We start from the raw sequence: 19,234 nt of genomic DNA, 5'->3' as shown, positions 1-19,234 counted from the left end.
GGGATATTTTTAAAAGGCAGATTCCAACTCGGTGGCTCTGGAGTGTAGCCTAAGTGTCTGAGGTTCTAACAAGCTTCCATCTGATGACAATTTTGCTGATCTGCAGACCATGAGGTGTAATAAGAGCCTACAGATCTAACAATGGATTGTTGTAAGATCATCAAGGAAAGTTTTCACCTTCACATCTGCACATCACTGATAATTACCTAAATTCCATAGACTCTTGAGGGGTCTATCAATGAGCTTTATGGAATTTTTACAACACCTTTAACGGTTAGTAAATAGCATCCATGTGAAAATGCATTATTCTGGAGGAAATAAGTACTTTAATTCAAAACTCATAGGAGTCATGACACTAAAAAGCTTGTTGATGGTATTGTATTGTGCTTGATGGAATGAATAGACAGACTGGTCATGTTGTGTTCCATTTTCCCACTTTGCATGCTAGATCCTTCTTCCAAAGTCTTTCTGAAAGAGACACCGTGGTAGTTAACTCATTGCCCTAATCCACATTCACTACCGGTTTCTCTCTTAGTGCATCTATGTGGCACAACATGAATTATCTATCTAAAGATAGGTATTTATTGGCTTAAGAAATAAATTAATTTTAAACACATTTGAAAGAATTTAAATTGCTCTTAAAGGAGTCTCCTAAAAAATGAGTGGGAAATATCAGAAAGCGAGACAGAACATGAGAGACTCCTAACTCTGGGAAACGAACAAGGGGTGGTAGAAAGGGAGGTGGGCGGGGTGTGGGGGTGGCTGGGTGACGGGCACTGAAGGGGGCACTTGATGGGATGAGCACTGGGTGTTATGCTATATGTTGGCAAATTGAACTCCAATAAAAAAATAATAATAATTTGCAACCCCCCCCAAAAAAAGGAGTCTCCTCCAAAGCCACTATGAAGCATATGGATGTCAGCTCAATATTGCTGAATAGGAACTGCCAGAATTATAACTGGCTCATACTTAAAGCATTAGCAACAGTCCAAAAGAAGCCATGCGTTCCTGTGTTTTTCAAATTGGGGCGTCAGTTCTATTGAGAATAGGGGGATGTATGATTTATGTTTCTCTCAGGAAGATGCTTCTCCTGAGAGAAACACATTCTGAATTGAAAACCTATTTTCAAAATAGTCCCAAAACCTAGGGTGGGGAAAAATTTATGTTAACCAACAAAATGAAAAAAAAAAACACAGCTCTTTGAGTATACATTATCATGTAAACATAAATGACTATGGATGGATTCTTTTTCTGGAAATGGATTTTGGTGATAGTCACAGAACTATGCAAATGTAATTAGCGTCACTGTTCACTTAGAAATGATTAAAGTGGTAAATTTTGTTACATATATTTTATCACAGTTTTAAACAAAAAAAGTAAACAAATAAATCAACAAAGACTGTGGGCCTTTCCAGATACCAAACAACTAAAAAGCAAATACGATAATGGCTTAGAAATTGTTGCTTTGCTCAAAAATGCCTGTTTTTCCTTATATAGAAAATAAAGACTTAAAACATTAATGTCTCCCTGAAATGTGTGGCTAGAAAAGAAGCATTCACTGGTTGTTTAGGCCAAATTTAATTTGGGTAATTATGTTTTTGCTGCTTCAAAGTCCCCTAAAGTCTCTCATAATCCATGTCACTTCTATGCTTAATCTGTTTATAGTAGTCTATGCTCTTTCAAGTAGCCCTTACCATCTGCCCCTAAGGTGGCTACATTTCAGCAGGAGGGTATATGATTCCTCTATTCCAAAAGTTCCCAACATGAACAATTATTCCCCTGAAGTTTGAGGATGAAAATTTACCTGGAAGCACCTGTGAAAGAAATGAAAAAAAAAAAAAAACTTCATAAAGATAGGTTATCGTTAGCAGTTACAATGTTAGCCCCGTCTTCCTCATATCTCAAGTTTGGTTTAATCCATATTTTTGCAGGATCAAAGTACACTTTGAAAAAAATAAAGCATTTTATATCACACTTTTTTCTGTAATATGAGTATGTTTAATATTGTATTTTTAAGAAATGACACATTTACTATTTTGAAAATAAACTTTTATCAGGTGCTAAAATGTATTTTTTGTTTTGTAATCCTGGCTTGCCTAAATATTGTTTGATTTTAATAATACTTTCCTTTCTCTCAGTTATGTCTCTATAGAGAGCCAACTCCATTAATAAACAAAAGAGATGCACCTTAAATGACCCAGACTCCTCCAGGTATCTCCCTACTACTCTAGCACAAGGTAGAAAATTCCCACCACTAGCATAATTATTTGGAGTATGCAGAAGGTTATGTATAAAATACAGTAGGATTGCTCTGAGAGGCCAACCCACTAACTTGTCAGTATATCAGCACAAGATAATTTTACCTTTAATCAGCTCAGTGCAGGACTCTGATGATATGATGCATAGGGACAGTGGGTTTCTCTAGGAAGATAGTCCAGAGTATTGAAGGGCAGCCTGGGCAACTATGCACAGACAGCAAAAAGACACTACACTGTGACATGGAAAGCCATAAATAGTGCCAGCAGGACCAAACTGCAATTGTCAAGTACTGATCACTAGCATGTGCCTAAGATGACATGCACCTGCTTCATAACTTAGTCTACCTTGCTTCTCTGCTCTATTTATAGGTGACACTACAGAATGTCAGCAACACTCCAGTCTAGATACTTTGGAGTTACTCATGTCAGTTTCTTCACAGAGTACGATCTTCAACTTCTGAAAATTCTCCCTTATATCCTTCCTTCTCCCCTGCTCCTTGAAACCTGATTTTGCACATGAGCTTTCTGATTGCTCACTGTGGTCCTCCATCGACCAGAGTGATAGCTCTGAAATACTCATCAAATTGAACTATTCAAAAATTTCAGATGCCTCCCTATTGCCAATAAGATAAAGGGCAGTTTTGTTTATCTCATATCATGAGCACCCCCATACCCACCTTGGGACTCTACTGGCCTCACTGCCTTTACTACCTCACTGGGCACTGAATCTCACTGCACAATCTGCTCTGGCTACACTGTCTATTGGAGCTACACACTAGATTCCCCAGGCAGAGCATCCACTCTCCCAAACTTGCTTAAGCTCTTCAAACAGCCTGAAGTCCGCATTAGTCTTTTCTTCTGCTACTGAAGTCCCAATCCCCTTTCAAGTTCTTGTCCAAATGCCACTTTAGCACTTTGCTTGCTTCTCTATTTATTGCATCTATTTTATTTTGCATGGAAGTGCATCTGCTGACCATGTAGTAGATCTATTGTCTCACACACTATGAACTGTATGAAGTAAAGATACATTCCTCTCATCACACGGCATAGTGCCTTACACAAAGCAGATGTGTAACAGCCATTTATTCAATTTATTTTTAGCAGTGGATGGTCCAAAATTCCAGAGAAGAGTAATCTAAGAGGAGTAAAGGGGAAATAGAAGAGACTTAGAGACAATGTGTCACAGGTATTCCACAGGCTTATCTCTTGGCTTCAGTGTACCTCCCACAATAGTTTTCTGAATAGCCTCATTACCCTAGCAGGGGGGTCCATAAACCTTCTGCAAGTCATTCTCCAGAAAGACTAGCTCATTTTGAAGTTATAGCCAAGCAAGAGGAAGCCCCACAGGGGGGCATTCCTTTCCCTCCAAGCCTAGCAAGGGTGATGTTCCAAAAGCAAAAGGTAAAACCTGGCTAAACTAAAGTAGCACGAGAAGGGCACAAACAGGAGACAACAATATTAACACCAATCATGGTAAAATTAATAATGTAGCAATACCTAGAATTTCATTAGCTTCCAGTAATAACTTTGCATCGAGCAGGCTCAGAAGCTGTGATGTGAATGCGACCTTCCGCCAGGAACCCAGAGCTCTCTGGTTGGATGATGTGAAGGATCATTAACCACATCTTGCTGAAGAACATTATAGGTTATAAAAATGTCATCTAGACCATGCCGACAAGCCCATCTGTATTTAAGGCTGAATCCCTTTGAGATAAAAGCACTCCATGTGGCTCAAATGGGGCTGTGATTTCAGATGTCAGAAAACTATTAACACATAACCAGAGCACACAGGCTGTAATAGAGCAGCTGAAGGAATGTGGGATATGAAATCTTTCCAATTGCCTCACTTACAGCCTAAGTACTCATCAGAAAAGTACACCTTAGACAGAAAAAAATTTTTTTGAGGATTTCACAACATATTAATAAAACTGATCAGAGCCTAAGATAGCCTTTTGTGCAATTAATGGCTGAGATTCTATTGTACAGGACAGTAAGGAGGAGAGGTAAAGATACTTAGCATTGGAATTGGATTCCATCTGCCTTGGGGGAAAAAGTGTTTTGTGAGAATTTTATGAGAATCAAGATAACTAAGAAAAAGATATTATTTCAAACTGGGATTAAACCTAGTAAGTCTCTTTTCTAGAATCATATCAATAGAATGAACTGATATCTAAGAAGTAATGAACTATTTTAATATCTATGCATATTAAGTATAAAGCTGTACACATTGTGTATCTGTCTCTTTGTGTCTTATCTCTCAGTGTGGACATATAAGAATAGGTACTGAAATGTGCACACATATATTGTCTGTAGTTTCTGAGCCTAAAGCAAATCAGTAGTAAAGCTCTCTGAATAAAATTCTCTCTGAATTGAATTCTCTCCAACATGTCTACTCCCCTCTTTTCATTCTCCTTACAATCCCTGTGGTCTTTTGAAACTGGGGAGCTGTTCTGGAACAACTTCATTCTTTTTTTATTTTTTCCTTCTTCTTTCCTGCTGCCACCATCCTGACTTCAGGTATATCCAGGTGGGGAAAGCCCATGAGGAAAAGAGAGGCCCTGTGTTATATTATAGTTCCTTCCTTCTCATTTCAACTTCATAATAACCAGAATATACTGCCGGTAAATGTGTCATCATGAAGTCTAATTACTTCTAACCAAGAGGGTTTTTCATTCTCTAGGGTGGATCAATATATCGTATTATTATTATTAGCAATTTTAAAAGATTGTTGTAAATGCACCATAAAATGTCATATCACCTGCTTTATTCCATATTACTTTTGTCACTGCAAAAAGACTGTGTAGTCAACATCAATTTGTAGTTAATTTTGAGTCATACTTTTACAGTGCTGTTAACAATGGACATACTTTATCAAGAATTTCTCTAGCCTAGATCTGTTCATTTGCTCTCTTTGTCCCTAGAGCAATGATCTGTGACTATTCAATAAAACCTTTTAAACTGACCATCTACTGTTCTGAACCCCAAACAAATGAAAATAGGTCTGCAAATCTGTGAATTAAATTCAATTTGGCTTATGCACACTCTTTCTTCTTCTCTCTGTGTAGATAGATAGATGATAGATGATAGATAGATAGATAGATAGATAGATGATACATAGATAGATAGATGATAGATAGATAGATAGATAGATAGATGATAGATAGATAGATAGATAGATAGATAGATAGATAGATGCTCTCTTTATATGTATACTTGTATGTATGTGTGTGTTTATATATCTATATAATGTATATATGTATACCTATATACATATTGTCACTATTATTATTTTGAACAAACTATCATTTACCTCAGTTAAGAATAAGAAAAATAAAAGTTATTATTTTTACTTCCGCATTCCTTCTTCAACACTTTCTTTATGCAGATCAAGTTTCTCACCTATATTATTTTTCTTCTCCCTAAAGAACTTTTAACATTTCTTAACAAGACTTGTCTACTGACAACACAGTCACTCCATTTTCATCTGAGAAAGTTTTTATTTTCCCTCTACCTTTGAAGAATAACTTCTCAGAGTACAGGATTCTAGATTGGTAGTTTGTTTTCTCTCTCTTAACACTTTAAATGTATCACTCCCCTCTCTTCTCCCTTGCATGGTTTCTGAGGAGAAGCTGGATGTAATTCTTAACTTTGTTCTTCTTTAGGTAAGTTTTTTTTCTCTGATTTCTTTCAGGATTTTTTATTTAATTTTCTGCATTTTGAAAGTAATATGCCTAATAGTTTTTGTTCATTTAGTTTTTATTTTGGCATTCTTCTTGCTTAGCATTCTCTGAACTTCCTTGGTCTATAGTTTAACATCTGACTAATTTGGGGAAATTCTCCATCACTGTTTCAAATATTTCTTCTGTTCCTTTCCCTCTTTCTTCTTGTGTTCCATTACACACATGTTATTCTTTTTGTAGTTGTCCCACAGTCTCTGGATATTCTGAACTATTTTTGTCAGCATTTGTTATCTTTGCTTTGCAATTTGGGATGTTTCTATTAATATATTTCTACTCAAAGATTCTTTCCTTCACTGTCTCCAGCCTATTCATTAGCCTACCAAAGGCATTATTCATTTCTGTTATTGTAGGTTTTTTCTCAAATTTATTGTTCGTTATTTCTTAGGATTGCCATCTCTCTTACACATTTCCCAAGTGTTCTTGCATGCTGCTTACTTTTTCCATTAGAACTCTTAGCATATTAATCAGAGTTGTTTTAAATTCTGTCTGATAATTCCAACATCCCTGTCATGTCTGATTCTAATATTTGTTCTGCCTCTTCAAATAGCATTTTTGCCTTTTGATATGTCTTGTAATTTTTTCTTGATAGCTAGACACAACATACTGCATACAAGGAACTACTATAGATGTTGGGTAATGAAGTACTAAGGTCAGAAAAGCATTTTATTAATGTTTATTTATTTTTATTTTTTTAAGATTTCACCTATTCATTTGACACACACACACACACACACACACACACACACACACACAAGCAGGGGTGAGGGAGAAGCAGACTCTCTGCTGAGCAGGAAGCCCTATGTGGAGCTAGATCCCAGGACCCCAAGATCACAACCTGAGTGGAAAGCAGACACTTAACCGACTGAGCTACCCACATGCCCCAGGAAAGCATTTGATAGTCCTATGTTTACGTCTGTTTTCTTATCTCTCTGGATTGTGACCATTACAAGTGTTTTTCAGGTTTTTTCTTCCTCTTTTAGGTAGGACAGGATGGCTTGAGTGTGCTGAGTCAGGTAGGCTTTGATAATACCCCAACAAGTTAGGCTCTGGTTAACTAGTTTCCCCTGAGAGCAGGTCTTGTTTAGAATAGACTGTCCTAACTTGTTTCAAATTGGTTCCTTTTCTCCTCCCTGAACCAAAAACACAAAGGGATTTTTCTCTATTTACTAAGGGAACGGGGTTGAGCTCCTGAAGGTATATCTCACAAAACTGTGGGGCCTCCTGTGTGTCTGGCTCCCCTGGATTTTTTAACTCACAGAGTTTTCCACACTGAGCTTCCAGCAGTTCATTAATCACAGGTCAGGTTTTCCTGCCCCGAGACTGGTTCCTGAAGTGGTGTCCATTCTCAAGTCTCTGTTCCTGTAATCTACAGCTTCCCAGATTTGCCTTCTTGTCCCCCCATCTTGGGCCCTGTCTGCAGTTTGTCCCATGACCCTCTCTCTCATGGATTATAAAAACACTGTTGATTTTTCCATCTGTTCAGTTTCTTACTTTTGTTAGGTCAGAGTGTTGACTTCCAATCTCCTTATATGTGGACCTAGAAATCAGAAGCCTCACAACTATATTTTTAGTCCAATAAATACATAAGTACTATGAATGAGGGCCTGTGCCTTCAAGAAGCATCCTTTATTTGGTAAAGAAAACGCAGATATTACTAATTGAAATAAAGAAAAAAATAGTAAGCAGCAAAGAATAAGCATGGTGCAGAGTAGGCCTCAGGGGAGAAAAAGCAAGTTCACTTCTACTGAGTACATGGAAAAGCTTCCTTGAGAAGCTGCTATTTTGTGCCAGGTAGCATATGAGGCAGTTTTCATACACTATTCCATTTAATCCTCACATCCCTGACAATAAGTAGTTTTAATCTCTATTTTGCTGGTGAGAAAAAATATGAAGCTTAGCAAGATTAATTGATTTGGAAAAACACCCCTGATTATTTGTTCACCAGGCCACTTTCCACTATGACCTGAGATTCTGCAGCTGAGGGTGGAAGGTAGGTGAGATTTGGGGAGGTGATATAAACATAGTATACAGCATTAACTGAGGCATAACACTAAGGGAATCCAAGACATGGTCTGGGATCTGGACTATATGTCTACTGTGGCAAAACTGTTCCTTTTTATATGGAGAAAATAATCTTCTCCAGACCTTCTCCTCCTGACTCCCAGCTGCAGCTGACTGTCCAGAACTCTCACATGACCAGCTCTGCCTGGAGGTTGGGTGAGCACATTATGACCTCCAAGGTAATCTGGATTACATTAAAATGGACAAGATGAGTGGATATTGGGTAGGGACTACTAGCATTGTCTGCCATGCATAGAAAGCACTGAATAAATGGTAGTTCTTAATTATTATTACTGTGTTTTGTTGTATTTAGGATACACATTTCCCACATATTAACATTTCTTAAATCAGTATATGTCCTACAATTAGTGTTAAGATAAACTTCTATAACTTAGCTTTGTATTAAAGATACTTGATACTCATCCATGTGTCACCACAGTGAAGTTGCTTTCCTTGGTAGCACCACACATGGCTTAGCTTTAATTTAAATTTTAATTTCTAATTGTGCTTTAAAATGTCGACAAAAAGATGATGTCATGATGGCCATTCAGGCAAATGACTGTTACACCAAACAAAACAGAGAGTTGAAGGACATACATTTTCTTTAAGAGGCAGTATTGCTAGTGGTCGAGAATATAGGTGCTGGATTCAGAAGCTTGTTTTGGTTCTGCTATTTATGAGCTGTGTGACCGTGGGGAACTTATTTTCTCCTTTGTGGCTCATCTGTAAAATGGGGGTGACAATAAGGTCTGTGTGAGGATTAGATGAGTTAATGTTGATAAAGTGCTAAGGTATCCAGCACATAACAAGTGCTCAATAAATGTTAGCTGTCATTATTATTAACATTGTTTGAAGCAATGGACCACTGTAAGGGAATAAATGTACTCTGATATTATCTTTTAAGTCCAAAGTCAAGTGCTTTCTAAATTCTAAGAAAAAGAGATATACACATGTAAATAAAACTGTGTATATATGTACATTTACAGTTATTCAAAGAAAAAAATCCATACACACAAGGGAGAATAAAGATAACAGAAATTGTCAAATATCTTGGAATATACCATAAGACCTAAAAAGCTAAGGAAAGTTTTAGATAGATACCCACAGAGTTTCATAAAGACTAAGACTCAGTAACTGTCAAAAGCTTCAGTCAGATATTCAAGAGAAATTGTTTAATATCCAGCAATACATACTTCTATTATAGAAAAATCAAAACTGTGTATTCAACCAAATAGGAAATGCAAACAAAACCCAGAGTTCTTAGATGTGCTTCAAAATTATTCTGTCAGTCCTAAGGCAAGTAGGGAGGTTAAGATCATAGGCATAGGTTTTAGAAAGCAGGTCATTACTATGCTGCCCAAGGCCAAAGGTCATAGGGAATATGTAGACTGTGAATATGATGAAGGTTTAGACTCAAATGTTAATTTTGATACAGAAGAACCAAGTCAAATAAAATCAGGTACATGAATGTACAGAATGGTGAGATTAGTTAAAAACATAATATATATTTAATGTAGTGTTTCTTCTTTCCCAGAAATATGGTTATTAAGTTAATTGTGAATCTTACATTAGGCGGTATCTTGGATAAGTGTTACAATTCCAAACTTTGTCCTTAAAGGCCAAATGAAAAACATTACTTTTAGGTAGGTTTCAAAATATTGAAACATACATATGCATATTGTGAATTCAACATTTTTAACATAAATCACTTTGATTATTATATATCAAAAGCAGCCTCATTCTTCACTAATTAGTGTTCTTTTTTTCATCATAATCTGGTTGAGTTTTTTGGAAGAAATGTAGATAAAGTATGAGAATTCACATCATCCCTTGGCTTTTCTACTTTAAGATCTAATTTTCAAACATTAAAAATGTCTGATGCCATGGCCATATGGCAGTGTTTCCCATGGACAGAAATGATATATCCCCAAACACCTCAGTCATGCTGCAAAAGAGCCAGATTTTTCTCCTTTGGAAAATTAGTCTATTCTATCAAAATCTCATGGAAACAATTACTGGTTTTCTGTGTAGAGCTCACTTCAGTTGAAGTTGACTGCTGCCTGAATCTTCCTTATTCTGCAACACTGTATATACAAGAATTATATGTTACAGCCAATATCCAAATGCCTTCTAAGTCCTACAGTGGTGAGACACAAACTGGTAACATGGTGAATTATTTCAGTTTAACATTCAGTTCTCATGAAAGACTGCTAGTTGTTAAAGGCAAGCATTATGCACTGATGACGATCCTTCATAAATGAAAATGTGAACAGATTTCACAATATTTTCAGGTTCACAGGTATTTTATAGGTTTTTTTTTTCTGATGCTAAACACTTAAGGCAAAATGTCTTGTTTAATTATCCTTGGGAACAGAAAAATAACACAATGGAAATGTTTGCTTATTTTTCTTATTCCTTCTCCACTAAGGATATTAGTTGACACTATTTATGTAACCAAATGTTTACATACATTGAATACCAAGTACTTATTGTACCTTTAAAATATACCTCTATGCATTTGAAGTAAGTGAATTCCTCAAAGTGGTAAGAGAACTAGCCTGGATGATTGGCTGATAGGTGTGTGTCAGTGAATAGATGAAGTAAATGAGGGAAGAACTTCAGAAAAAAAACTCACCAAGCTGTCTCTCATGAGATACATTTCACTTACTGCACTACAATGATCTGTGTATGTTCTTGTTTCTGCCATTTAACTGGTAGCATCTATTTCAGTGTCTGAATCATACATTCTGTACAATGATAGCCATGACCAGAGTCCATTGGATCATGTGGGACAATGTCGTAATATAAGAGCCATTTTCCCAAAGGGCAGAGTAACTCTCTGTGAGGATGGTGATATATCTCTGCTGTGAGCCTTATTCACTTCCAAATCCATTCACCACAGTCTACCCAGACTTAGAGCTTTTAAAAGTCTTTCCGGGGGTAGGAGGTATAAAACGAATGTTCTGATTAGTATCACTTTAGTTTCATGATCATAACATTCAAAAGACTTTAACACTGCCTGGAAATCTCCCTCCATTTCTCAGTCAGCTGGCTCTCTCTCATTGTGCTCAACAAATGTTGCCTGGGTTGTCCCCTCTACGAACTCTCCAACCATCCCCACCTTCTTCTTGCCTCTGCTAATGATCTCACTTTATACTTCCCTGGAAAACAACAACAAAAACAAAACTCATAAAGCATAGCCCCGACTTTTATTCCACAGTAAATTTTCAAGATGTTTGACCCAAGCCCTTCCCTATCTGCCTCTCTAGCTGAAGGTAGAAAAAGTGTCTATTCCACTAAAGGTCAACTCTACTCTACATATTCTGGTCATTACCTCCCCCATATGCTCAGGAGCCTCTCTTCATATGTCATCACATCTCTTACTGCCTCCTTAACCTCTTCTTCATTACCGAGGAGGCTTACCTATCAGCATTCAAATGTACGTTAGTTCACTTTATGATGGGGGAAGGAAGAGATGGTGAAAGAAGAGGAGGGACAGAGAAAAGGAGGAAAGAGGAAGGAAGAAAGAGTGTCTACCTTTGATACCTTGATCCTTCTTCAGCCACAACCTTATCTTTCTACTTCTTTTCTCAGCCAAAGTTCTTGAAAGTTACCAAAAAAGGCTCTCTCCATTCACTACTCTATCTTCCTTTACTCTTCAGCCCTCTGTAGCTAGTTCTGTCCCTCAGTATTGAAGCTTCCTTTTCTAAGATCCCCAGTTGCCATCCATGTTGCCTAACCAGAGATCCTTACCAGTTCTTTTTCTTTTTTTAATTTTTTTTAAATTTATTTATGATAGTCACAGAGAGAGAGAGAGAGAGAGGCAGAGACACAGGCGGAGGGAGAAGCAGGCTCCATGCACCGGGAGCCTGATGTGGGATTCGATCCCGGGTCTCCAGGATCGCGCCCTGGGCCAAAGGCAGGCGCCAAACCGCTGCGCCACCCAGGGATCCCCTCCTTACCAGTTCTTACCTTCTATGGCCCCTCAGCTGTATGATAATGCCCACCATGCTTAAGAAAATGAGTTCTGAGTCTTATGGAATTGGAATCACAGTTCTACCACACATAGGATGTGTGATCTTTTTAAACTTCCACATCTGTAAATGGGGATAGCAATTATTTCCCTCGTGTGTGTGTGTGTGTGTGGGGGGGTGATTACATTATATAATCCCTGCGAAGTGTGCAATCTAATGCCTGGCACATAGTAAAATATTGTTAGTTTTTATCATTAGTAATATTATTGATGTTCATCCTTCCTTAATCATTCTCTTACCTTATACTTCACAAAACAACACTCACCAGAGGAAGAGAGACAGTTGCTCAGACCCCTACTTGCAGTGTCCAGGGTTGGTGTTATCTGTGTCACAGCCACCATGACTTTGCCCATGAATGAAGTACTGCCGTCTTTCCTAGGCAACTTTTATGGGGTGTTTGGGGCCTGTTCACAAACAGTACTCCTAGAAAGTCTGTGAAGTCTGTCTTCATATCCTTCAATGAATCTCCATTTGGGTGAAATAGCCTACCATATTTGGCTTTTATTGCTGCAACTAAAAACCTGATAAAACAGTCAAATTTCTAACTCAACTTATTCTTCTCTCCAAATTTCAGATTCACATATTCAACCATGCCCTTGTCATTCTCACTCGGCTATTTCAGAACCATCTCAAATTTAACATGTGCTGAACTGAACTATTGATCTCCCTCTACCCTGTCCCAAACGGCTTGCCTCACAGCATATGGCAACACATCAAGAATCTGGAAACTATAACTGAATATTCTCTTTGTTACTCTCCACATTTTCTAAGTGGTCAGTTTTGCCTACAAAATACATCTTAAATTTGTCTACTCGTTTCTACCTCCATTTGTTACCACCCTGAGTCAATCACTACTATCTCATATACGAACCAAAAGATCTGACTTCAAAGTTTCTCACACTTTCCCAATTTGCTTTCTTCCAGTGCATTCTCCTCAAGGCAAGGAAAATTCTCAGAACAAAATTAATGTTATTCCGTTACTGAAAATTTCTTAATGGTGTCTCATGGTTTGCACATGGGAAAAAATTCATAACCCTTACTATCACTTCCGAAGCCTGAATGATTTGGCTTCTGGTTACCTCTTTGACCTACTCTGCCATTTATTTCACCAGGACCTGATCTCCTTGACTTCATTTCACCTCTTTAAAACAGATGGGCTTTCTGTTTCAGGACCTTTACACATGCTATCTCCTCTTCTAGGAAGGCTCTGACCACTCAGCATGACCTCAGACCAAACTTTAGGAAAACCTTCCTACTGTATCAATGTTAGTGAAGTATTCTTACCATGTTCTCTTAAGTCATGCTCTACTTCTCCTCCATAGCTCTTATCATACTTGGAAATTACCTATTTCTTGGTGTGATTATTTATTATCTGTCTTCCCTGTTTGTCTGATTTTTATAAAGATAATAACTGGTCTGTTTTGTTTATTCTGACATTTCAAGCATTCTATAGTGCCTGACACACAGGGTTACTCTTCAAATATATGTCCAATGTTTGAATTATATTTCCATGGGTAACACCCCAATTGCTCTACAGTCTGTGATGCTTCCTTTGAGTGGTTCTGGTTGCATTTTGAAACAAAAAGTTAGAAATGATGGGACTGGGTGACAGAATAGATTCAATAGCCAAACATGTAAAACCAAAAGCCCACTCTGGCTATTTTCTCAGATGACTAGATCCAATTATGCTTTTGGATCAAGGTTGACTTGATCATACATCTGAAATGTATGAATAATGTCTTAGAAAAGAATTACTGTGACTTAAACAATACTTTTATATTAGCAAATGTCAAACAATGATGTTCAAAAAGATTATCAGGATGATGTAATTCTATCCCTTTTTTCTGAAGGAAAACCTAGAGAAACTCTGTATTCCCACCATAGTTATTAGAATATTTTATTCCTATGTTATCCCTACAGTGACAATAGAAATCTTGGAATTCATCTGCAACCTACTTACCACAAGGTTGTGGAAGACAGCCTCAGGGTGACAGACTTAGGCTTTTAAAAGCCATGTCAATTTATGCAATTTCTTACGTTAACTTACATAAGGTGCATTTCTTATGTAAGTAAATAATTACTATCTTCATCTATGTATAATAATGTGTATCCTAAGTGTGAATATGTATGACAGAGACAAAGGTGGGAGAACTACTTAAGACAGCTTACATTTGGGGGCACCTGGGTGGCTCAGCCAGTTAAGTGTGTCAGACTCTTGATTTTGGCTCAGGCTGTGATCTCAGGGTCCCAAATCAAGCTCTGTGCTCAGCGGCGAGGCTGCTTGAGATTCTCTCTCTCCTTCTCCCTCCACCCCTACCCCTCACCCCACGCATGTGCACACACTCTCAAATAAATAAATAAACCTTTTTTTAAAGAGCTTACATTCTTACTCTACAGGTTTAAGGTCACTCTTATGTATAATTCCCTCTTCCCAATGTCAGGAATCACTTCAGCTAGGAAGAACAGTTTTCCTCACTTATACATGCATCTATCTCAGTGACTAGCATGGCATCTTACCATACAATACACTTACTCATATCAAAGTGGTTCACTTTTCTGCTGCCTCTATGGCTCACAATAAAAAAATTGTTCATGTGATATATGGAAACCTCAAAAACCACAAAGCTAAATAAAAATAATAGTCCAGGGCAAATAATCTGTAACAAGGATACCTATGAATACTCTTGGTATTTATTTTAATATAGTTCAGTTTAATAGGGTTGTTTGCTTTCTAATCAAAGAGCAATCCGTATTTCTATTTATCTTCCTCAGAAGGAATAACAAGAGTCTATCTTGGTAATATCCATTGCGGGCAACAAGGGGAGTTAATTGAACCCAGGGCTATCTCAGATGATGCAAAACATGTCCTTTGATAATTCTCAGTAAATCTTATAACACAGACAATAAACAACTGCTAGATTTAAAAGTCACAATGGCATAGTCCTAGAGTTCATATAGCAGGATTGAAGGAAGGTTACAACTTCCCCTAGAATCAAGAGAAAATGCCATCATTAAAATTAAAGTGAACTTACTTCATAAGCATTTCTAGAAATAACTAGAGCCCTCTGCAGGTGCACTTGCATTCTAATGCTTCCTCTACATCTGGACTTGAGTTGATATGAGGTGACAAGGGTAATTTTCAGATCAATTGGCATAACTACATGGTTTATGGTTATAGTGAACATCCCTGGTGACCAGTGTGTAAATAAATCCCAACACAGCCAAATCCCTGGCTCTGGTCTGGCTCTGCTACTACCTAGTTCTGCAAATTTAAGCCACCTCTCTTGGCTTCAGTTTCTATAAATTGAAGAAAAATGGAACACTTTGTCCTTAAGATCAACCTCCAGTTCCAAATTCTTAATCAGAAAAATTATGGCAGGTTTAAGAAAATAATTAAGGTCTACAGAATTAAAATCAAAGAGACTTGCTGAGGTAAGCAACAAAATTTGCAAAGGACCATGAAGGTTCATTTCCTTCTAGACTAGGTAAACTTGTACCTAGTATTTATGTGGACTTGAAAATGATAAGTGTTTTAAATAAATTAATTCTAAAATGAAGGCATTTAAAATTATTAGCTGCTTATCAGCATGAAACACAAAGAACACTGAAGTGTGAGATTTTTCTATCGAAACTCATCATTAAACTTTCACTAACAATGCCATCATTTCATTTCCCCTCTGTGATCACACCATCTCTCAGGTACAATTTTAGGTTTAACAGTCTTAAAACTAGGCGAGACTAGGAAAGCTGAGCAGGCAAATCAAATGATTAAGTTTTTTAAAGTTTTACAGGTATTTTAAGCCTTGGGAAAGCTTAATTAAAGTTAATGAAGAATTTAAAATGGGAGTGAAAATTAAAGCAGTAGGAAATGTTAAAGAAAAAAATTACTATTCAGGTGAAAAAATCCAGGAAGAGCCACAGGGAACTGATGCTAATCATCATCGATTGAAGAAACTAGCTCTGGCAAATGCAGGAAGTGACCCGGAGAAACAGAACTGCAGAAACGTGGGCAGGAAAGCAAAAGCAGGGGAGATGTGTAAAATGGACGATGCAAGGGAGATTTTATTTTTCAAGCAGAATATTGATTCTGCTTAACCATACTTTTCCTGATTTTCATATTATCATAAAGGCAATCAGAATATCCTCAGATCTTGGGGCACCTGAGTGACTCAGTTGGTTAAGCAACCGACTCTTGATTTCGACTCAGGTCAAGATTTCAGGGTTGTGGGATGGAGCCCTGAGTCAGGCTCTGCACTGGGCATGAAGCTTCCTTGAGATTCTCTTTCCTTCTGCCCCTCCCCCACTAAAAAATAATACCCTCAGTTCTTCAAATTCACTCACTCACTCACTTATTCATTCAACATTATAATTGGATCTCAGTCTATCAGAACATCTGGTTGAATTTTGTACCACTAAATTCACTATCCACTTATCCTATGAGAATAGATTGCAATTGAATTCCATAATTGTATGAAATAAAATGTAAAATTTAAAACCTCAATGAACTTGGTCCCAATTACCGGTTACTCATCTTGAACCAAGCTTATCCCTGACTAATCCTATCAATAAATGAATACATGATATAACATTTTCTGGAATATATTACTGCAGATGTATATTAAGCATCAGAATCAGTGGTGCTGTTTTAATTTATCAAATAATATCTGACATGCACAGAGACTAAAAACCAAGTAGCTGTCCAAGTCTAAAGAAGCTGCTTTCTTTCGCTCAATCACAATAAGAATGATCATGTCAAGAATTATCACTTTAAGAACTATCACATGTGATTTACCTGAATCCCAAATAGATATATTTCCAAACCATTGTGCCTGGGAGAAAAACAGCATTAAATGATTTTAATCAGGTACCTCACAGTACCTCATTGTACCTCACAATACAGTACTCTGTAAAGGTACTTACAGAAATGCACAGAAAATAAGTTAACCTTGGCACTCTCCTATTGCAGGACATAAATATTGTGTCCAGCCATTTCTTCATGATTAGCAATGTAATATAAATAATAATAGCTATCTTCAGTAGCCTATCTGTTATCAAAATCAGGGAACTGCCTACTGAACTTTTAGTATTGTCTTTCTTTTTTAGGAGGGAGGTGGAGGTTCCATATTCAAAGTATAAATAATAACCATAAAGTAATATCTCAGGTACTAAATGCCCACATTTGGGGGATTGGAGAATGATCTAAGGCTAATGACAACCATGATAGTCAGAGTGGGTTGCTGAGGGACTGTGCCCCCATACATTAATCTCTTTTGGAAGTCAAAACAGTGAGTAATGTACAAGAGGGCCATAGTCAAAGTCTTTAACTTAATCTCCTGAGGGCATTGACTGGGATGCCAATTAGTGAGAGATCTGTGCTCCCCTCCTCATGTCACCATCTTGGAAGCAAGACCCACCAAGCAAAATAGCAGTTATGAGAAGGGCTGACAGTTAACAGTTGGAACTGAGGAGGTATATCTTTAATTGTTGGTGGTGCTTTGCTTTTACAGACAAACTGTGGTGACTATTTAAAAAAATTAAAAAGTGCTGTTTCTCATCAATAAGTGTTGCCTTTGAAGGCTACATGTACTTAGGGGAGCAAATTCATCTACATCTGACATCAGTTGCACGGTCTAACCTTTGGCAACAGATTAATGCATTAGCCAGGAACCCAAATGAAAAGTGCTTATGCACACAGTACGATGGCTCTGATTTAGTAATGTTCACACAGCAATTTATATTTAGTGACTGCTACAATGGTTTCCATTACTTTTTCTTCAGGACAGATCCCTAAGGTATTATCTCCATTTTTTTTTTTTTTTTTTTTAAGGTGAGGAACCTAAGGCATCGAGTAGTTACTATGGAATCACAGAGATTTAGTCTAAACTATGTCTGCATACACAAAAACAACCTTTTGGAAAATAAAAATGAGTCTAAAATGCTTGCTTGACATTAAACAGACTAGCGACATTGAAACATTTTTTTAGTAGTAAAACTCCACTCTCCCCCCAATAATGTTACAATTCCTACTTATAAACAAGATAACAACTACATTGTCTTTGTAAAAAAAAAAATAAGTATAAATTTTGAACATTTATTCATTTTAGGGCGAATAATGGTTTTGTGAATATAAAATTTAAAATCAGAGTGCATGAATAATAGTACAAGGCTTTTATCACCCTCAGCAGCTGTGAATTTCGGAATTCTTAAACTCCACAGAACATAGGATCACTGGGTATAGGGGAGAAATTTTTGCTTAACCTAGCTATGAAAAATTATAAATTCAATAAAACCATCACAAATATGTAAACAGGCCATAGTGTGTAAGGTGGGAATGTGTCAGAACCATTGAATTCAGTCACTTAGTCAACTGTCCAGTCTGGCCTAGAGTGGGTGTTGTGGGGTGAGATGAGAACCACCAGCAGAGGCAGCTTCAAGGGCAATTAAAAGGAAGCAGGAAAGATGGCCTGTGGCTCATGGAAAGGCCCCTTCCTCCTCCAGGTTGCAGATCTGTCCCCTCTCCAGCACCAAACAACCAACTAAAATTAAGTAAAGAAATGTTAATGTCTATATTAATTTTTTAAGAAGAAGCAACAGCCTGTAGCCGATAACCTGGATGCAGAACTGTCTCAAACTACTGAGAAATAATTTAATGGAATGAGAGAAAAGACGGGGAGAGATAAAGAAAAGCAGGCAGAAATAGATTCAGCCCATTGGAGTTGATGGCATCATGTGTGTTGAGACCACAGAATTTCTGAAGGCAATTCAAGAGCCACAGGGTGAGTCACGTCTCACCCAGTCATGGAAGCACTTCTCAACAGAAGCTAAATGTGGTGAACCCAGATTCCAGAAGAGATAAGGCCATGGTCTCTCCAGGGACCAAAAGGAATCTGAAGACAATGGCCTGGCCTTGGCCATGAGAGAGGAGGTAAAGTTAATTACAAAGAAGGATAGGAACAAGAAGGTGGAACCAATGAGCAGGACTGGGTGAACAGAGCACAGGATCCCAAACTGTCAGACTTGGAAGGAATCTGAGAACATCCTTTAATCCAAGAAGTCTGAGGATGACACATCTGAGGCACACCTGACACCTATCAGCTCTGTCCCTAGTCTCTTCAATGCTTCAAACTGGGTCAAAGTGAAT

At 37.5% G+C, this 19,234-nt stretch overlaps 1 protein-coding gene across 6 annotated transcripts in view; it reads right to left on the bottom strand.

Moving 5' to 3' along the window:
- Window positions 1-19,234, bottom strand: part of GRM8 (glutamate metabotropic receptor 8) — a 746,206-nt gene that overhangs the window by 161,312 nt on the left and 565,660 nt on the right. The window lies entirely within an intron of this gene.

The sequence above is a fragment of the Vulpes vulpes genome, chromosome 7, assembly GCF_048418805.1.
Source record: "Vulpes vulpes isolate BD-2025 chromosome 7, VulVul3, whole genome shotgun sequence".
NCBI classification, from domain to species: domain Eukaryota; kingdom Metazoa; phylum Chordata; class Mammalia; order Carnivora; family Canidae; genus Vulpes; species Vulpes vulpes.
Note: the sequence above shows the minus strand (reverse complement) of the source record. Positions and strands in the feature narration are given on the sequence as shown.